At 43.1% G+C, this 20,084-nt stretch overlaps 1 pseudogene across 1 annotated transcript in view; it reads left to right on the forward strand.

Annotated features, from left to right (window-relative positions):
- LOC306986381 (E3 ubiquitin-protein ligase TRIM39-like) overlaps window positions 1-20,084 on the forward strand; it is a 66,184-nt pseudogene that overhangs the window by 681 nt on the left and 45,419 nt on the right. The window lies entirely within an intron of this gene.

Consider the following 20,084-nt stretch of genomic DNA (forward strand, 5'->3'; position numbering starts at 1 on the left):
ACGTCTCCAAGATGTCTTTTAAAGAGCGCTTCATCTGAAAATCTTTTAAAAAGCAATTTTACATACATTCTAAATCATGAACATCTTAAAGACATCTTCTAAATGTCTATATCGCATCTGACAGGAAAAGTCTTGAGCAAACACTCTAAAAAAATACATCTTACAGATGAAAACACGCAAATCAAATAGAATAAAAAATTAATAGCAATCGAACGGAAATTCATAGCTACACTTGTATGGAAAAGCGTACAAGTGTAGCCTCGGCCACATCTGTACCATTGCATCCAGCCCCATGGGAGCTGGATACGTGAGGGAGAACCACATTGGACAGTGAGTTCTCTCTAGAGATGCAAATAGGTCTACTTCTGTTTGACCGAACTTCTCCCACAGGAGCGGGCCTCAGCTCCTGCCTCGATCTCCGCTCCCTGGTTTTGATGCTCAGGGATATATACTGCCCGGAGAGACAGCAGTTTCCCTTGGGCCCATAGGAAGATCTGGTGTGCCAGTTTGCATAGGTGATGTGACCTCAGACCCCCCCCCTGATGGTTGATATAAGAGAACACCGCTATGTTGTCCGTGCGGACAAGCACATGGTGGCCCCTCAGGTCTCGGAGGAAGTGTTTTAGAGCTCGAAACACCGCCATCATTTCCAGCAGATTTATGTGCCAGGTACGTAGATGGTCCTGCCACAGACCTTGCGCAGAGTGACCACTCATGATCGCCACCCAACCTGTGAGGGAAGCATCTGTCGTTAGTGTTACGCGACGACATGAAGCCCCCAGCACTTGGCCTTGGGTTTGTTCCACATGACTAAGGCACGTAGGCATCGCCGCATGACCTTGATCATGCGAAACGGATTTCCCCCCGGGGAGAACCCCCTTGGTTTTGAGCCACCACTGCAGGGGTCTCATGTACAGGAGGCCAAAAGTTATTATATTGAATAAAGCTGCCATGAGACCCAACAGTTTCACAGTGAGTGACTGGCCTAGTTTTACCCCATTTACGGCTAAGAGAGTCGATGCTATACGAGCATGGGGATAGTTGTGCCTACATCGTAGTCGAATCCCAAATTACGCCTAGAAAAGTGGTCCTTTGAGCTAGAAGGAGCACACTCTTTTTGACGTTGAGCCTCAACCCCAACTTTCTCATGTGAGCAGGAACGACATGCCGATGCCGAACCGCCATCTGCTCGGATTGAGCTACAATCAACCAATAGTCAATATAATTTAACAGGCGAATGCCCTGGAGTCTCAGAGGAGCCAGAGCTGCATCCACACATTTTGTGAAAGTGCGGGGTGATAAACCTAAGCCAAAATGAAGAACTCGATATTGGTAAACTTTGCCCCCGAAAGCAAACCTCAGTAACTTCCTGTGGTGAGCATGGATGGCTACATGAAAGCGTCCTTTAAGTCTGTCGTGACAATCCAGTCCTCGGACCGGATCTGTGACACGATCTGTTTGAGTGTAATCATTTTGAACTTGATATTTAGAACTGTGCGATTTAATTGGCGCAGGTCTAGAATAGGACACAACCCTCCATCCTTCTTTGGATCACTGAACACGGCTGTAAAACCCTGACTCCCCGTTGTGAGGAGGAACCCTTCCTATAGCCTCATTTCGTAGAAGAGTCTGAAGTTCTTGCTCCATGACCAGAGCCTGCTCGGGGTCCACCACCGTAGGGAGGACCCCTAGAAACTTGGTTGGACGAGAACTGAACTGAATTCTGAAACCCTTTCCTATTGTGAGCAGGACCCAATGAGATTTATTTGGCAGTAGCTTCCACGCTGCCAGAAAATCTACTAAGGGGACCAGCCTCTCGAGACTGGCTTCTGGTATTGGTCAAACATTCACTTCGGTGCCCTGAAACGGCGAACGGCAGGGAATAACGGAACTGACCGTTATACGACCCTCCTCAAAGGATCGTTGGAATTCGCTTCCACCTTAGTGGCCTGAAGCGGCGAACCGGCAGGGGACAACAGAACTGCCAGCTTTGCAGCCCGCCTCAGAGGGTCGCTGGGAACCACTGCGCCCCGAAACACCTGAGGTGGCGGGGTTGGCAGAACGGCCCCTTTGAGGCCACCGAAGAGAAATGGGCACCATATAATGAGGTGGAATCCGTTTCTCCCCGGAGGGGACTGCCCTTAGAAGTCTGATGGCGTTGGCATCAGGACTTCTTCTTTGTCGAAGCCTTCTTTGAGATAATGACGGTCCTCAGATCCTGCCTATCTTCGACTGTGAACACCACCCAGACCCCCCTGATTGTGGAGGCGTCCCAGTGGCGAAGCTCTGTGTTGCTAGGAGCTCGTAGACGGCCTAGACTGCTCCCGCCCAACAGTCTCGGGGACCATACGGACTACCCTTTCGTTATGTTCTTTCCACTCACTGTTCATACACATGGCGGCGCACGCGAGTGCAGCGGCTCCTTGCTCTCCAAGTTGGTGTTTAATTGTATTTATTTGGTCGCTGCTACGGATAGATATGTATCAGTCAACAAACTCCTACAGTCGTCAGGACTTAATAAATATTGGCGTTGCCCACACTGGGGAAATTATGTCATCTTTCCATCGGACTTTCAGCATTCCCGATTCCATAGCCAGAGAGCCGGGCTCTCCGTGGATTGTTATTCCAGGAAAACGACGCAGACGCCGGCGGGAGAGGAAACAGAAGCGTGGCTGTAGAGCGGGTCTCAGTGTCAGATTACGGAAAGACCCACACAGACCATCGATCCCCAGCCTCTTCCTCTCAAATGCCAGGTCTGTTGTTCATAAGATCGGCGATCTGGAGCTACTTTTAGCCGCAAATAATTCAATACGGAACAGCAACGTAATGATAATCACCGAAACCTGGCTTACCACTCTGATCCCCGATACTGCCGTCGAGTTGAATGACAGGACGCTACACAGACAGGACAGATCCAAAGATACCGGTAAGAAAAGAGGAGGGGGGCTGTGTGTATATGTGAATGATAACTGGTGCGAGCAGAGCCGCGTTATAGACAGTCACTGTTCTCGTGATCTGGAGTCTCTGTCAGTGTTATGCAGACCCTTCTACCTACCGAGAGAGCTAACTGTGGTAACTGTGACAGCCGTCTATATTCCACCGGATGCAAATGTTAGCTCGTCTTTGGCTCACCTTTACCAAACCATCAGTAATCTGCAGAAATCTTACCCGGACGGAGTCCATGTGATTGCGGGTGATTTTAATCAGGCATGCTTAAAGTCAGTGCTCCCCAAATTCACTCAATATGTGAATTGCGCCACCAGGGGAAATAACACTCTTGACCACGTTTACTGTAACCTAAAGCATGCCTATAGGGCAGTGCCCCTCCCTCACCTGGGGCTCTCAGATCACCTCTCTCTGTTCCTCCTCCCTGTTTACATCTCTCTTAGAAGGACAACAAAGCCATGTATTAAAATCATTACAACATGGCCAGAGGGGGCGCTGTCACAACTCCAAGACTGCTTCTCAAGCACTGAATGGTCCCTTTTTGAACAAGGGGATCTTCATGAGTACACAGAAACAGTGCTTTTTTATATAAAAACCTGCATTGACAATGTGACTGTAAATAAACGCATTAGGGTATTTTCTAACCAGAAGCCATGGATGACTTCAGAAGTATACAAACTTCTCAAAGCACGGGACTGGGCCTTCAGGTTAGGGGATATAGCCCTGTATTCCATTGCTAGGACTGATCTGAAGAGGGGAATTAGGACCGCTAAACGGGCCTACAAAGAGAAAATTGAGAACTATGTCTCGGATAATGACCCGAGACGAGTGTGGCAGGGGTTACAACATCTCACTAACTATCAGGGCAGAAATAAAACAGTAATAACAACAAATGGCGCCCAACTGGCAGAAGAACTTAACAACTTTTTTGCCCGCTTTGAGATCAAGCGCTCTCTCAATTCAACCCCGTCTGTGGTCACTGACATGCCTGTTCTCGCGGTCCAACAGCATGAAGTGAGACAGGTTCTTAAAGCAGTGAACCCCAGGAAGGCGGCTGGCCCTGATGGGGTACCTGGGAAGGTACTCAGGGCATGTTGTAATGAACTCTCTGCTGTTTTTACCACCATTTTTAACTTATCTCTCGCCCAGGCCATTGTTCCCTCCTCTTTGAAATCAGCAACTATTATCCCTATTCCCAAGAAATCAGCACCAAACAGCATGGCAGACTACAGACCCGTGGCCCTCACCCCTCTCATAATGAAGTGCTTTGAGAGACTGGTACTCAGACATGTGCAAGCCAGTCTACCTCCCTCTTTGGATAATCATCAGTTTGCATACAAGTCTAATAGATCCACTGACGATGCTTTATCCATTACTCTCCATACTGCCCTGAGCCATCTCGAACAGAGAAACTGCTATGTCAGGATACTCTTCGTGGATTACAGCTCCGCCTTTAACACAATTATCCCAGACATCCTGATAAATAAACTTTTGACTCTCGGCCTTTCACCACCTATCTGCAGCTGGATAAAAGACTTTTTGTCAAATCGTCCACAGACTGTCCGAATTGGTCCCCATATCTCCTCCACCATTACGCTTAGCACCGGCTCACCACAGGGCTGTGTGCTGAGCCCTCTCCTATATTCATTGTATACCTTTGACTGTCTACCAACGTTTCCCACCAATTCCATCATAAAGTTTGCAGACGACACTACTGTGGTAGGACTTATAACGGGCGGGGATGAGTCCGCCTACAGGCAAGAAGTACAGAATCTTTCTGAGTGGTGCTCTGCCAATAACCTCATTCTAAACATTCTAAAAACAAAAGAACTTATAATAGACTATAGAAAATGTAACACACACCATCAACCCCTCCTCATAAATGGCGAATGCGTGGAGAGAGTTCACACTTTTAAATTGCTGGGTATCCATATTACAGATCACTTCTCATGGACAACTAACACCACAACAGTTGTAAAAAAGGCACAGCAGCGACTCCACTTCCTGAGGATACTCAAGAAAAACAGCATGAATTCGAGGCTGCTGGTGTCCTTTTACAAATCCACCATTGAGAGCATTCTTTCATATTGCATTTCGGTGTGGTTTGTTGGATGTTCTTCTGCGGAAAAAAAGGCTCTGCAGAGAATTATCAAGATAGCAGAAAACATAATTGGGTGCCCCCTCCCCTCCCTGTCAGACATTGCACTCAGTCGTACTCTCTCAAGAGCTAAGAACATCATCAAGGACAATACTCATCCAGGTCAATATCTGTTTCAATTGATGCCTTCGGGTAGGCGTTTTAGGTCTATACAAACAAGAACCACCAGATTTAAAAATAGCTTCTTTCCAAATGCAATTGTTTCCATGAACAAATGTTGTTAGACAAACTCAGTCACTCATTGTCAACTTTTGCACTGCGATTACGGTTTTAATTCTATTTTTTAATTCTGTTTTTATTCTGTTTTATATATAAGGTTTATTTATTGTATGTATTTATTGTACACGCCCAATGGAGAGCGATCCTAATTTCGTTGTATTTTAAAGTACAATGACAATAAAGGCATTCAATTCAATTCAATTCAATTCATAGACCGGCGAGGAAGAAATCTCTGGAACGCTGTCGCTTGTTTCTTTGCCTCCTGAAACCTCTCAACGATTGAGGTGACAGAGTGGCCGAAGAGCTCAGAAGGCGAGAGCGGAGCGTCCAATAAGACAGTTCTGTCCCTATCATTCATGTCAGATAGATTTAACCAGAGATGCCTCTCCGTAGCCACCAGGGTTGCCATAGATTGGCCTCCTGACTTGCCGTCTCCTTGGTGGCCCTAAGAGACAGATCTGTAAGTTAGCGATAAGTTTAAGGATGAAGTGAATCTTTATCCTGTACAAAACTCTCGATCCCTTCAGTTTCTTTCCATCAACTTTACCTCCAGTGACACCTTCTCAAACTTCTGCTGGTTTCTTCTGTGAGCACTATGCGAACTATATGACACAATTGCATGTGTAAAGACTTTAACAGATGAAATGGAAGCTCCTTCAAACTAAATTTATTTTCAGAAACCCTGACATTAACAATCAAAGCTGTGAATCAATCAAAAAAGTTTAATAGCATGAAGCAGAATAAGAATGTTAATAAAAAATATATATATATATATATATATATATATATATATATATATATATATATATATAAATAAATATAGCTGCAAGCAGCGATTACGGGCCCAAGCCGGTGGCACCGCCACCCTGGTGCCTTTAGTTACACTAAAGGCACCGGGGCTGGCGCTGCCACCGGCTTGGGCCCTCCATCGCTGCTTGCAGCTATATTTATTTATATATATATATATATATATATATATATATATATATATATATATATATATATATAAAAAGCCGCCACCCCCGTTGCCTTTCGGGTTCCTGTGCACGACGGGCAATAACGTAACCCCGCTTTGACTGTCGAGAAGAAGTCTGCTTTAGAGCTTGTATCAGTGTGAGTCTTTCTGCTCCCCTCCAAACACACACAGAAAAGGGGGGGGCTGTCTGTGTGTGTGCCCTCCCTCCCTCCCTCCCTCCCCACACACACACACACACACACACACACACAGAGAATGGCAGGGGGAACTCTGTCAGAGAGAGACAAAACCACATTCAAACCAAAATATCTGACTTCCTGTTGGTCGGAACTAATGACTGTAAATAAGAAAGTTGTCCGGATCGATAAGCACAATATACAGACCGAGTTTTGTGACTGTAGGTAAAAATAACCCACCCACTTTAGTCAAAAGTATCTTGAAAGTAACACACTTCCTGCTGCCAGTTGGTGGCGCTATAACTTTGACTCACAATAGTCACATCAATGTGTTTGCCCTCTTACAACAAACACACTGCTGAAGTTTCATCAAGATCAATAAATGTATGAAGACGTTATAACACATTGTGTTTTTCTTTTCTCGCCATAACTTCGTTTCCTCGCCACGGCCAAACCGTTCGAGATATCAAAAATCCGTCCGCAATTTAGCGTCCTCAATGTCTTGACTTCATGCTGACCGAGTTTGGTGGCGATAGGATAATTTTTCTTGGACGAGTATATCAAATTCCAGGGGCATGCATTTTCATACAGCCCATAATAGCCGACTTCCTGTTGGACTGGTGTAAAACTTAGAGCACGAAAGTTGTTCGGCCCGATTAAATCTATATGTGTACCGAGTTTCATATTATTACATGCAAACGTGTTTGATATATGGACCAAGTTTTTCGGACCACGTTCAAGGGGGCGCTGTTGAGCTCCCCTGCCACGCCCGGGTACCAGCTTCAGCCCAGCCCTGCTGGCCGCGGGTTCTGACCTGTGTGCAAAGTTTCAAGAGTTTTCGAGCACGTTAAGGGCCCCAAAAGTGCCCGAGAAGTCCCACACAGCAGAGAAAGGGTTAAAATAAAGCCCCCCTCCTCTCTCACACACACAGACACTGAGAGAGACTGGCAAAATTCCCATCACATTCAAACCAAAATATCTGACTTCCTGTTGGTCGGAGCTAATGACTGTAAATTAGAAAGTTGTCCGGCTCGGGGAGATAAATATAAATACCGATTTTTGTTACTGTAGGTAAAACTAATACCCCATTTTTGACTAAAGGTGGCGCTACTGAGCCCCTCCACCGCGCCCGTTTCTGAAACTTCACACATGCCTAGTACCTAATAAATCTGATATGCATGTTGAGTTTCATGCAATTTGAAGCATGTTAAGAGCCTCAAATGCACCCAAAAAGAATATAAAAGTTTAAAGCGTTGCCATGGCAACAGTATTTAAGATATCAATAATTCTTTCACAGGTCTACATCTGCCGTGTGTTTACATTATACACATAAAGTTTGAAGCAAATCGGGTAAAAATAAGAGGGTGAATTCAAAGCATTTTGAAAGTGACACACTTCCTGCTGCCAGTTGGTGGCGCTATAACTTTGACTCACAATAGTCACATCCATGTGATCGGCCTCTTACAGCGAACACACTGCTGAAGTTTCATCAAGATCAGTTAATGTATGAGGATGTTATAACACACTTCCTGTTTCCAATATTCGCCATAAATTCGTTTCCTCGCCACGGCCAAACCGTTCGAGATATCAAAAATCCCCTGGCAATTTTTCATCCTCCATGTCTTGACTTCATGCACACCGAGTTTCGTGGCGATTGTTTGAATCGTCTAGGAGGAGTATTTTAAATTCCATTGCATGTGTTTTTTAAACTACGCCAAATAGCCGACTTCCTGTTGGGCTGGGGTAAAAAGTCAGAGCACGAAGGATATATGAACCGATGAGATCTATAAGTGTACCGAGTTTCATATTATTCCACGCAAGCGTGTTTGATTTATGGACCAAGTTTTCGGACCCCGTTCCAGGGGGCGCTGTCGTGCCCCCCTGCCACGCCCGGGTACCAGCTTCAGTCCGGCTCTAATGGCCGCGGGTTCTGACATTTGTGCAAAGTTTCAAGAGTTTTTGAGCACGTTAAGGCCCCCAAAAGTGCCCAAAAGGTAGTAATATAATAATAATAATAATAAAATATATATATATATATATATATATATATATATATATATATATATATATATATAAATAAATATAGCTGCAAGCAGCGATTACGGGCCCAAGCCGGTGGCACCGCCACCCTGGTGCCTTTAGTTACACTAAAGGCACCGGGCTGGCGCTGCCACCGGCTTGGGCCCTCCATCGCTGCTTGCAGCTATATTTATTTATATATATATATATATATATATATATATATATATATATATATATATATATATATATATATATATATATATATAAAAGCCGCCACCCCCGTTGCCTTTCGGGTTCCTGTGCACGACGGGCAATAACGTAACCCCGCTTTGACTGTCGAGAAGAAGTCTGCTTTAGAGCTTGTATCAGTGTGAGTCTTTCTGCTCCCCTCCAAACACACACAGAAAAGGGGGGGCTGTCTGTGTGTGTGCCCCGCCCCCACCCCCCCACCCCCCCACCCCAGCACCCACACATACACACACACACACACAGAGAGAATGCCAGGGGGAACTCTGTCAGAGAGAGACAAAACCACATTCAAACCAAAATATCTGACTTCCTGTTGGTCGGAGCTAATGACTGTAAATGAGAAAGTTGTCCGGATCGATAAGCACAATATACAGACCAAGTTTTGTGACTGTAGGTAAAAATAACCCCCCCACTTTAGTCAAAAGTATCTTGAAAGTAACACACTTCCTGCTGCCAGTTGGTGGCGCTATAACTTTGACTCACAATAGTCACATCCATGTGATCGCCCTCTTACAACAAACACACTGCTGAAGTTTCATCAAGATCAATAAATGTATGAAGACGTTATAACACATTGTGTTTTTCTTTTCTCGCCATAACTTTGTTTCCTCGCCACGGCCAAACCGATCGAGATATCAAAAATCCGTCCGCAATTTAGCGTCCTCAATGTTTTTACTTCATGTTGACCGAGTTTGGTGGCGATAGGATAATTTTTCTTGGAGGAGTATATAAAATTCCAGGGGGGATTCGTTTTTAAACAACCCATAATAGCCGACTTCCTGTTGGACTGGCGTAAAACTTAGAGCACGAAAGTTGTTCGGCCCGATTAAATCTATATGTGTACCGAGTTTCATATTATTAAATGCAAACGTGTTTGATATATGGACCAAGTTTTCGGACCACGTTCAAGGGGGCGCTGTTGAGCTCCCCTGCCACGCCCGGGTACCAGCTTCAGGCCGGCCCTGATGGACGCAGGTTCTGACCTGTGTGCAAAGTTTCAAGAGTTTTCGAGCACGTTAAGGGCCCCAAAAGTGCCCGAGAAGTCCCACACAGCAGAGAAAGGGTTAAACTAAACTAGCCCCCCTCCTCACACACACACACATACACACATACACATATCCCCCCCCCTCCCCTCCCCACCCCACACAGACAGACACACACACACAGAATGGCAGAGAGACAGAAAGAGACACAATTCACATTCAAACCACAATATCTGACTTTCTGTTGGTCGGAGCTAATGACTGTAAATTAGAAAGTTGTTCGGCTTGATAAGGTCAATATACACGCTGAGTTTTGTAACTGTAGGTAAAACTATAACTAAGTTATAACACACTTTATGCATCCTTTTTTAATCATAAATTCGTTTCCTCGCCACGGCCAAACCGTTCGAGATATCAAAAATCCGTCCGCAATTTAGCATCCTCCATGTCTTGACTTCATGCACACCGAGTTTCGTGGTCATCGGATGAATTCTCTGGGAGAAGTGTTTCAAATGCCAGAACATGCGTTTCCATACAGCCCATAATAGCCGACTTCCTGTTGGACTGGCGTAAAACTTAGAGCACGAAAGTTGTTCGGCCCGATGAGATCTATATGTGTACCGAGTTTCATATTATTACATGCAAGCGTGTTTGATATATGGACATGTTTTTGAATCCCATTCCAGGGGGCGCTGCCGAGCCCCCCTGCCACGCCCGGGTACCAGCTTCAGTCGGGCCCTGATGGCCGCGGGTTCTGACATTTGTGCAAAGTTTCAAGAGTTTTTGAGCACGTTAAGGGCCCCAAAAGTGCCCGAGAAGTCCCACACAGCAGAGAAAGGGTTAAAATAAAGCCCCCCTTCTCTCTCACACACACAGACACTGATACCCCTTTTCCACCAAGGCAGAGCTGGTGCTGGTTCGGAGCCAGAGCCTAGTTTCAAATCGGTTCTTTGTTTTTCCACCGCCAAAGCACCAGCTCCGAACCAGTAAAACTGGTTCTTAAGTAGCACCAAATCATTGCAGGGTCTAGAACGGAGCCAAGTAAGAACCGCTTGCGTCAGGGGCTGGGGGCGGGGTTACCGTGACCAACAAGACGAATAGAAACTTGTGACCGCCATTTTTAAATAGCAGCTAGTCGAGCTAATAGCAGCTCGATTATAATATCCGTCTATGTAAGTTACGGCGAGCTACACGAACGCGTTGGATTCCGATGTATTTTTGCAATCCCATGAGGATCCATAGTATTGCAACGTCCGTTATTGTTGATGGCTTGTTCGAGATGCATCGGAGCGGCGCGGACCGATCAGAGCTCCGGGAGTGTTTGGAGAGCATACGACTCCTTGTGCTTTTGATCGCTTTCGCAGTGCTTTAATGTCACGCGGCGATCGGTCTGCGTGAAGCCGAACCATCTCGAACAAGCCTGGTGTGTTTTTGTTTGGCCCTGCCGCGCTAGCGTTGCTGGGCAACATGAGATGTATACACAGTGACGTAAGATCTGGCTCTGTTTTGGCTCTCTAGCCTGTGGAAAGGCAAACCGGTTCTTAGAAGAACCGTCAGTAGAACCAACTCCGAACCGGCTCTAGCTCTAGCTCTGAACCAGCACCTGGTTCTTGTTGGTGGAAAAGGGGTATGAGAGAGACTGGCAAAATTCCCATCAAATCACATTCAAACCAAAATATCTGACTTCCTGTTGGTCGGAGCTAATGACTGTCAATTAGAAAGTTGTCCGGATCGGGGACATAAATATAGATACCGATTTTTGTTACTGTAGGTAAAACTAATACCCCATTTTTGACTAAAGGTGGCGCTGCTGAGCCCCTTACCGCGCCCGTTTCTGAAACTGTGCACAAGTGTGCTAGGCAATAAATGTAAAGTGTCTGTCGAGTTTCATGCAATTTGAAGTATGCTAAGAGTCTCAAAAACTTTAAAAAAGAATATTAAAGTTTGATGCGTTGCCATGGCGACAGTATTAAAGATATCAATAATCCTTTCACAGGTCTACATCTGCCGTGTGTTTACATTATACAGATGAAGTTTGAAGCAAATCGGTAAAAATAAGAGGGTGATTTCAAAGTATTTTGAAAGTGACACACTTCCTGCTGCCAGTTGGTGGCGCTATAACTTTTACTCACAATAGTCACATCCATGCGATCGGCCTCTTACAACAAACACACTGCTGAAGTTTCATCAAGATCAGTTAATGTATGAGGATGTTATAACACACTTCCTGTTTCCAATATTCGCCATAAATTTGTTTCCTCGCCACGGCCAAACCGTTCGAGATATCAAAAATCCCCTCGCAATTTATCATCCTCCATGTCTTGGCTTCATGCACACCGAGTTTCGTGGTCATCGGATGAATTCTCTAGGAGAAGTGTTTCAAATGCCAGAACATGCGTTTCCATACAACCCATAATAGCCGACTTCCTGTTGGACTGGCGTAAAACTTAGAACACGAAAGTTGTTCGGCACGATGAGATCTATATGTGTACCGAGTTTCATATTATTACATGCAAGCGTGTTTGATATATGGACATGTTTTTGAATCCCATTCCAGGGGGCGCTGCCGAGCCCCCCTGCCACGCCCGGGTACCAGCTTCAGTCCGGCCCTGATGGCCGCGGGTTCTGACATTTGTGCAAAGTTTCAAGAGTTTTTGAGCACGTTAAGGCCCCCAAAAGTGCCCAAAAGGTAGTAAAATAATAATAATAATAATAAAGAATAATCCCAAGGAAAACAATAGGGCCTTCGCCTTTTCAAGGCTTGGGCCCTAATAAATATAGCTGCAAGCAGCGATTACGGGCCCAAGCCGGTGGCACCGCCACCCCGGTGCCTTTAGTTGCACTAAAGGCACCAGGGTGGCGGTGCCACCGGCTTGGGCCCTCCATCGCTGCTTGCAGCTATATTTATTTATATATATATATATATATATATATATATATATATATATATAAAACCGCCACCCCGGTGCCTTTAGGGTTCCTGTGCACAATGGGCAATAACGTAACTCCGCTTTGATTGTCCAGAAGAAGTCTGCTTTAGAGCTTGCATCAGTGTGGGTTCTGCAAAAGTGCGCATCGAGGGCACATATCAACCACAAAGTATGCGTGAGCACCCTTCTGAAACCTAAAATGAAAAATTAGACACCCTACAGTCTCATGGACTTAACGGACACATGAAATCAGCAGCCATTGTAAGTACACAACACCAAAAATTCATATGAAGTGTGGTATATATATATATATATATTACCTTTTTTAAGGGACAAGACAAAGAATTTGACTTGCCTGACCTGATTAGAACAGTGAAAAAAATAAAAAATAAAAATAATCACTAAAACGAGAATTGTTCTGATTTTATTATGATACTCAAAATATTCCACAACAAATCCTTTAAATGTATTGATATTCAGAACAGAACAAGAATTAAAAAAATAACAATAAAATATAATTTATTTATTTCGATTTTGTATTTTTATTTAATGACTATTATTTATTTAGAGCAGGTACAGCTAGTGTGCGATGCTTTTGCTATTTCAGAGGAAAAAAACACATTTTATTTAAAAAATGCTTTTCAATTAAATCAGATGTTCAAGCTTTGTTTTCGTTTTATTATTTTGTTTGTTTTAAACTTTGTTCAATTTATATTGTTAATCATTTGACACTAACCAAATGCATAAAGTATCATTTTAACTTTTAAAAAACTATTAACATTTGTTCATAGTACATTGTCTGTCTTTTGTTAATAGGACAAAACATTGTTATTATATTTTATAATATTTTATATATATATATATATATATATATATATATATATATATATATATATATTAAATAAACATTTGTAATGAAATCGTTCAAAAAAAAATATATCAGCATTGTTTTAAAGGGTAACTAAACACTAAACCAACTTTTTTTAGTTAATGATCTGTACGAATGGAGCTTCATAAATGCTGTTCATTGATTCGAGTACTTTTTTTAACATTTGAGTATAAAGTGTTTTAATTTTCAAATATATGGTGTAAAAACGTCTGAGTGCTGCCCTCTTCAGGTTAAACGGAATCTCCTGAAGTAGGGGTACTCTCTGACGTAGGGTACTCTCTGACGCTGCGAGCTCACCACGCCCCTGGCAGCCGCTGGTATAAAAGCATCTGCTTCCGTCAACACCAGAGCGAGTCAGGAGCTGGAAATTGGAATTACGAGTATTGAAAACGATCAGGATAGCGTATTTTAGCATCTAGTTAGCATAGCATTTATAGTTATTTAGATTATTTTGTGTAGCCTAGGTAGTTATTTAGCATAGTTGTTAGTGTTGTTAGAAGCATAGTTAGTTAGTAGCATAGTATTGCATCATAGTATTAGGATAGTGTAGATTTTTAGCATTAGCTTTATCTGTATTTAGTACAGTGGTTAGGCTGGTATAGGTGTAATGTTGCCGGTTGCAACAGCAGTGCTGGACTGTATAACTTCCCACCAGACTTAGAAATTAGGCGCCAGTGTTGTTTACATGCACTTGTGAGCCAAACGCTGCTCTTCCTGCATGGACTCCACAACCGCCGGCGCGTTTTGCTGGATATTTTTTTTCACATAGCGGCAAAATATGCTTAACGTAGGTCAATAGTAATAATAATCCACTCAGATACTGGACCCATTCTCTCTTGCGCGGCTGCTTCGCTAGCATCGTCGGATGCCGATCGCGAGTTAATGCGATGCGACACCGCAGTTTGAGCTAGCGGCTCGAATTGATATGATTTTAGCTCTGTGTCCACAGACAATTCCTCCACTTCAGGTGAGAAAAGTCCTCAACTTTAAATGACCGCTCTGTTGCAAAGCTACTTGCGTCACTCTCCATCTTAGCGAGTCTGACAGCAGCTGTCAGTCACTGCGGGTCTGTCAATCACCCGCTCAGCCCCGCCCTCGGTTCGTCCGTTGGGCTCTGCCCACTTTTCCAGCATTTTTCAAATATTGCCAGTGGGTGGAGTCAGGCTCTGACCAGGGGTTTAGTTACCCTTTAAACTTTGAAACACAGAAGTAGCGCAATGTCTGGCCACGCCCACTTCTGGCATCAGACTTTTAGGCTGGCGCTGTCGTGATCACACTGATATGACGTATGGTTCTGGGGTTCTGCAGTTGGTTACTATTGGGGCTCCCGCGCCGCCTCCTTTTCACAACCTGAGGGAACCGTCTCCGGAATATTAACCTCACTCCCAGAAGTCCAATTCCCATCATTCATGCCTCTTACCTGGGACTGATTGCACGCACGCACACGCACACACACACACACACACACACACACACACACACACACCCGCGCACACACGCACACGTACACTGTTTAAAAACAAGAAATATTTATCCAACCTCGTTTAAAACAGTCTGTCGGTGCCATCTTTTGGACATTCATCATATTGCATTGGTTTTAATTTCTAGTCCTCAAACAGAGCAGTAGCCTAATCCGTTTATTTTTAAGTTATTGATTAAAAAAGAAACATCAAATGCATTTTTAGTCATAGTATTATTTTATACAGAAATACATTATTTGTAATTCAGATGAGAATAATTTTAAGGAAAACAAATATATTGATCTGAAATATAGCACGTGTTTTTGTAAAATAAATTCAAGCAATAGTCTACCCGCCCCCGAAATGGCGCTAATTTTAAAATTAAACTAAAAAAGCTCACGGCTGCACAGGCATTCATAACGGTGCGCGTCCAACGCGAGGAGTGAGCAGAACAGAGCGAACGTTTTTTAGTTAATTTCTACTTTCATAGGAATTCATTCGAGCGCACTGCAAGCGCCACCATAATCATACTTACTTTCACTTTTATATTAGCGATTTAAAAGCCCTCGCTGGTGTCACACGTTGGTTAACCGGTGGGAAAAATATACAGATATTCAAATATACAGATATATTAAATATATCATCGCGCTCCACCGTCGATTTGATGTGTGTGTGTGTGTTAAAATAATTTAGTTCAGTTAGAGAACGGGCACTAACCTACAATTAAAACCTGAACGTGTCCGCTTAATAAATCGTGAGCTGAATGAGAGTCGCAGCAAAGATCAGCACAAGGAGTCCAATTTCATTAATCATGGGTGGACAGCTGACTGAAAAGATGATGACGGAATATTGAACACGCAATTCAAGCAATCCCACCCCCGAAATGGCGCTATGTTTAAAATGAAACTAAATGCTCACGGCTACACGGGTAATAACGCGTTCACGGCGAGGAACGAGCAGAACCATTTTTTTACAGTCTATGAGCAGAACAGAGTGAATGTGTTTTAGTTCATTCCTACTGGACGTCCAGTAGGCTACTACTTTGGCTTTTAAGTTAGCGATTTAAAAGCCCCCGCTTTAATCACACATCCATTAACCCGTAGGAAAATATTCTCACAGTCACTAATATATTTATATATAAATACAATATACAATGGGCCTACCTGATTTCGAACACAAGAGGGCAGTATTGCCCTATGTATGACTTATTTTTTTACTAAATAGCGCATTCTGGCTGTTTTTTAACTTATACATAATTCTTAAATTGAAAAAAAGAACAAAATGGGTTTAGTTCTGATATTTGTATACTTTTATATAGAAATAAATGGTGTATAATAAAAATTTTAGAAGATATGAGGCTTTTAGTGTTTCCTTTCTGGACATTACTTTAATCCCTCGCGCCACAGCAAAACCGTTTGAGATATTTAATATCCGTTCATAATTTAGCATCTTTAATGTATTTTCATCATGTTGAAAAAGTTTGGTGTGAATAAAATCAACCACCGCTAAAAACTCGGAGTCTAAAATATATCAATATATCACATTCAAACCAAAATATCTGACTTCCTGTTGGTCGGAGCTAATGACTGTAAATTAGAAAGTTGTCCGGCTCGAAGAGAAGAATATACGTACCGAGTTTGGTTACTGTAGATAAAACTAATACCCCATTTTTGACTAAAGGTGGCGCTACTGAGCCCCTTACCACGCCCGTTTCTGAAACTTCGCACATGTCTATTACACAATAAATGTGATATGCATGTTGAGTTTCATGCAATTTGAAGCATGTTAAGAGCCTCAAATGCATCCAAAAAGAATATAAAAGTTTAAAGCGTTGCCATGGCGACAGTATTAAAGATATCAATAATCCTTTCACAGGTCTACATCTGTCGTGTGTTTACATTATACAGATGAAGTTTGAAGCAAATCGGGTAAAAATAAGAGGGTGAATTCAAAGCATTTTGAAAGTGACACACTTCCTGCTGCCAGTTGGTGGCGCTATAACTTTGACTCACAATAGTCACATCCATGTGATCGGCCTCTTACAACGAACACACTGCTGAAGTTTCATCCAGATCAATTAATGTATGAGGATGTTATAACACACTTCCTGTTTCCAATATTCGCCATAAATTCGTTTCCTCGCCACGGCCAAACCGTTCGAGATATCAAAAATCCCCTCGCAATTTATCATCCTCCATGTCTTGACTTCATGCACACCGAGTTTCGTGGTCATCCGATGAATTCTCTAGGACAAGTGTTTCAAATGCCAGAACATGCGTTTCCATACAGCCCATAATAACCGACTTCCTGTTGGACTGGCGTAAAACTTAGAGCACGAAAGTTGTTCGGCCCGATGAGATCTATACGTGTACCGAGTTTCATATTATTACATGCAAGCGTGTTTGAGATATGGACATGTTTTTGAATCCCATTCCAGGGGGCGCTGTCGAGCCCCCCTGCCACGCCCGGGTCCCAGCTTCAGTCGGGCCCTAATGGCCGCGGGTTCTGACATTTGTGCAAAGTTTCAAGAGTTTTTGAGCACGTTAAGGCCCCCAAAAGTGCCCAAAAGGTAGTAATATAATAATAATAAAGAAGAAGAATAAATAATAATCCCATGGAAAACAATAGGGCCTTCGCCTTTTCAAGGCTTGGGCCCTAATAATAAATAAATATAGCCGCAAGCAGCGATTACGGGCCCAAGCCTGTGGCACCGCCACCCCGGTGCCTTTAGTTGCACTAAAGGCACCAGGGTGGCAGAGCCACCGGCTTGGGCCCTCCATCGCTGCTTGCGGCTATATTTATTTATATATATATATATATATAAAAACCGCCACCCCGGTGCCTTTAGGGTTCCTGTGCACAACGGGCAATAAAGTAACTCTGCTTTGACTGTCGAGAAGAAGTCTGCTTTAGAGCTTGCATCAGTGTGGGTTTTGCAAAAGTGCGCATCGAGGGCACATATAAGAAAAAAAATTATATATATATATATATTAGTGTTGTCAAAAGACCCGGTACTTCGGTACCATTTCGGTACTAAAAAAATTAAATGGTAACGGTACCAGCTTTTCTCAAGTACCATTGTAAATTCATAATTTCATAAATTAGTTTCCTCGCCACGGCCAAACCGTTCGAGATATCAAAAATCCGTTCGCAATTTAGCATCCTATTCTAGCATGATTTACCTTGATTTACTATGTTATAGGATGATTTACCATGATATACCACATTCTAGAATGATTTACCAGGATTCTAGCATGATTTACCTTATTTACTATGATTTTCCATGTTTCTAGCTTTAATAACCATGATTTACCACGTTGCTAGTAATTATGTGAACCATCAGAACAAATGAAGTGATAAACTGACAAAATATGATTGTGTTATAATAGTAATTGTTATATAAGGGATTTTTTAGTGTCTAAATAAATTAATGCAAAAGCACATGTGAAAAGACTATTAATAAGTAGAATGTCCAGCAGAGGGCAGTAGAAGACCACTTATTGGCTCACTTTCATTTTACAAGTCTTGATTTTTACCAGTATTTTGCACCAAAGCAAACCAGTTTTTGCATGTTAACTCCATTATGCATGCTTACACACATTACACGTCCATCATAATAACAAATATATAGCTTTAAGCATTTGTTTGTTAGCCAATGCTGAAAGCTGATAAAAAGATTACAAATATAATCCTGCTGCTCTCTCTAGTGGACGACAGTGTTATTACAGCCTCCATCTTACAGTTGAAGTGAATGAATGAATGGAAATTTGGTTTCTCACATATATTTTGGGAACGAGAGAGCGAAAAAATCTGAAACTCGGAGCTTAGATAGTGCTCTCGGTGCCCTGTGTAATGAGACCATCCCAGTGTTGGTGGGCGATTGGGGCCGGGAGTTATTCCTGTTCAAATGCAAACATTTTTTGGCTTATATCTCGGGAATGCCCAGGCCAAATCGCACCAAAATCGAATCGAAGCTAGGTGAGGACGGGCCCTTTCCAACAAGCTATTCCACAAGGATCGGGGTGGTCTGGTCCGGGAGTTACAGCCGATCAAAGGTCGGAGGGGTCTCGTGATTTTGCGATCGCCGGGGGGGCGTTCCCGAGCTCCGCGACAATAGATTTCGATCAAGAGCCTGGAGAGGACCTTACTATCAAAATTTGAGCGCGCAACGACTTTCCGTTTTCGAGTTATGAGTGAATTTGTACTTGAGGGGGGGGGGGGGGGGCGTGGCCACCGTTATACTTTCGCTTTCAGGCTTCCCATTTCTCAGTGTGACACAATTGTCAATAGTAATACTACAATAGATGAATTTTGATCAAATGTCATTGTATATGTTAAAATACTGATTTTATAAAGTCTAAATATGAATTATATAACAATATTAGGGAGTAGTATGATGAAGAGACAGCAGGGGGCAGTATAATACCACTTATTGGCTCTATCATTTTAACAAATCCCTCACACCCCACACACACTAACAGAGACAGAGAGAGAGAGGGAGGGGGGGGAGAAAATCCTCCACAAGTCCACATTCAAACAAAAATATCTGACTTCCTGTTGGTCGGAGCTAATGAGTGTAAATTAGAAAGTTGTCCGGCTCGAGGAGAAGAATATCCATACTGATTTTTGTTACTGTAGGTAAAACTAATACCCCATTTTTGACTAAAGGTGGCGCTACTGAGCCCCTTACCACGCCCGTTTCTGAAACGTTGCACAAGTGTACTAAGCAATAAATGTGATATGCATGTTGAGTTTCATGCAATTTGAAGCATGTTAAGAGCCTCAAATGCATCCAAAAAGAATATAAAAGTTTAAAGCGTTGCCATGGCGACAGTATTAAAGATATCAATAATCCTTTCACAGGTCTACATCTGTCGTGTGTTTACATTATACAGATGAAGCTTGAAGCAAATCTGGTAAAAATAAGAGGGTGAATTCAAAGCATTTTGAAAGTGACACACTTCCTGCTGCCAGTTGGTGGCGCTATAACTTTGACTCACAATAGTCACATCCATGTGATCGGCCTCTTACAGCGAACACACTGCTGAAGTTTCATCAAGATCAATTAATGTATGA

The sequence above is a fragment of the Phoxinus phoxinus genome, assembly GCF_949152265.1.
Source record: "Phoxinus phoxinus genome assembly, chromosome: 18".
NCBI lineage: Eukaryota > Metazoa > Chordata > Actinopteri > Cypriniformes > Leuciscidae > Phoxinus > Phoxinus phoxinus.